Below are 2,981 nucleotides of genomic sequence, written 5' to 3' on the forward strand. Positions count from 1 at the left end.
GCCTGCCACACCTTAGGTAAAGTCTCAGCCCTTTAAGTGCAAGCTGGGTAGAAGAAGGAAGCCCCCAGCCCTTTGACTGTACTTACCTGGGATTAGCCTCAGAAACAAAGTGTTGGGGATTATAAGAAATCAGGGTGGTCACTCCACTGTCCATTGTGATACTGTAACCCTTGAATAGGAGCTGAGGCAGGGAAAAGAAGCCATATTTTCTTACCCACATTCAGCCTGAGTGGAGTTTCAGTCATGCTTATCTGAGAGTAGGGGCTGAACTGTCCTAAGAGCCACAGACCCTCACTGTTGTTATCAAGATTTATTCTATTTGTGTTGAGTAAACATTTATTCCTTTGCTGTATGCTCTTAGGATAATTTTAAAAGCCTTTGGTTTTTTTAAAAAAATAATTTCCATCAGTTTATATTTGATTTCATTGATTGGGGGTCTGTGGAATTTCTCACACTGTCATTCAGAAAGTAATCCCCAACAGTATAGCTTTATCTAATTTTTGCTGAAATCATTTAGAAAAGCTTGTGAAATGAAATGAAAGTAAAAAATATTAAATTGTTAAGAGTTCTGTGCTATTAAAAGATGATTTTTAATCATTTAAAATAAATGTATGTAATGATGTTAAGTTTCTCACTTTGTATTTCATTTTATAATGCAACAAACAAATGTTGTAGTTCACTTAAAATTACCATCCAGCAGGAAATGTTAAAATATATATTCCATATAGAACAGAGTTTAAAAAAAAGTCTTACCAAGGCAATTAAATATGAATTATTAAAGATATGCTCTGTTACTTTCATCTTTACATAATTTACAGGCACTTCCTTTCATCAGTTACTGCAGCCTATCAAAGCAACTGCTAGAATTCACAGTCATTTTCATTAAGTGTAATTGCTTTGAAGTAAAATCTCTAGCCATAGTAATATGGTTCCAAGGTAATACAGAATGTTAAACTGGTTGGTTGGACAAAAAAAAAAAAAAAAATTCCTGCCTTTTGCTATAATTTGTTTTGAATGTGACTTATATAATCTTCAGGCAAACATACTTCCAAGAAGCCAAAAAGGTATATGATTGGAATACTGTACCAATGGCTAAAACTGTCATTGGATTTTATTGTGAAAGAGGAAAAGTATTGTTACAGTGTCCTGTTTAGCAGGTGATTTATTCTTTTGTTAGGTTAGAGCTCCCCTATGTGGCTATTTGGTTGAGACACACTAAGGATGTACTATATTCTATAATAACAATTAAACATAAATTAACCTCACAGATATCTTCCAATAATAATATATTGAGGTAATCATCTGTAAATAATTTTAAGTCATAGAAAGTAAAATTTTTCTTCCTTTGACTAACACTACCTAAAGGATATTAATGGAATGAAATGTAAAGGATGGAAATAAAATTCAGTGTTTGCCTGGGATTCATGAATATAAGCAAATTTCCATCTAAGTCAACATGCTCATACTCAACAGGCTACTTAAATTTGAGATAATTTATTTCCAAACAAGTATTAGTAAGGTTTATTTTCTATTTATTTAATTAATTTATCAAATTAATACATATACTTTTAAGGATATGAGAACATGTAAAAAGCAGTGTTGTCCTCAGTATACTGAAATTTTAGTAGGGAGTACAATTCATGTAAGCAAACATCAAATAATTCAGCTGTGAATATTTTTTTCCTTGTGATGAGAACATTTAGGATTTAGTCTCTTAACTTTCGTAGATAACATATAGCAGTGTTAATTATATTAGTCATATTGTATATTACATCTCTAGTATTTATTTATCTTATAACTGGAAGTTTGTACCTTCTGACTACCTGCATCCAATTCCTCCTCCCTCTGTCTCCCACCTCATAACCACAAATCTGATCTCTTTTTCTATGTGTTTGTATATTTGTTTTTTGAAGTATAATTGACCTACAACACTGTGTTAGTTCCTGGTGCATGACATAGGGACCAGATATTTTTATACATTACAAAATGGTCACCACAATAATTCTAGTTTCCATCTCTTATCATACAAAAGTATTACATAATTAGAGACTACATTACCCACACTGTACATTTCATCCCCATGACTCATTTATTTTGTAACTGCAAGTATGTCTCTCTTAATCAGAATTATTTTAATACAATCAATTTTTTCTGCAGTTTTGGTGGCAATGTAAATTTTTGTTCAGTGGTTTAAATTTTAAAATATATGTGTGCTATTTCTGTGTTTTGCTAAGAATGGGGAAGGCATTTTATATGAAAGAACTATGAGCAGCTTGCAAACAATCTGAACATTAAAAATTAGCGTGGAGGGCTTCCCTGGTGGCGCAGTGGTTGAGAGTCCGCCTGCCGATGCAGGGGACACGGGTTCGTGCCCCGGTCCAGGAAGATCCCACGTGCCGTGGAGCGGCTGGGACCGTGAGCCATGGCCGCTGAGCCTGCGTGTCCGGAGCCTGTGCTCCGCAAAGGGAGAGGCCACAACAGTGAGAGGCCCGCGTACAGCAAAAAAAAAAAATTTATGGGCCTACGTAGGTCATGTTTCACTACTTGAATAAAAAACATGTTCAGGGAATAGGATACTCTTCTTTACAACCTATATCATAATCTCAAATCCCTGCTGGAATGCAGGGGCTCCTTGATTGAAGACTTTCTCGAAACTACAGAAAATGTGAAAGGATATAACTGGCAACCACCAGATGCTTTGTTACCACCTAATAAATATTGCCCAGGAATGAATAAACTTCAGTGTACTCACCCACTTCCCCTCATCTATCAGTGGCTGTCATATCAACACCTCAATTCCAGATACTAATAACTATAACCATTGGTGTATAACCATAGTGTATTGATTTTAAACAACAGAAATAACCATGTCTGGTGTAAGCAAAATAGACATTAATGGAAGTTACCATGTACATTACAGAATTAAAGGGATATTTGAAAAATAAGTCTTGAATAAAGGAACCAAATTTTTCTGAGTACAT

Source organism: Orcinus orca, chromosome 18 (assembly GCF_937001465.1).
Source record: "Orcinus orca chromosome 18, mOrcOrc1.1, whole genome shotgun sequence".
Classification (NCBI taxonomy): Eukaryota; Metazoa; Chordata; class Mammalia; order Artiodactyla; family Delphinidae; genus Orcinus; species Orcinus orca.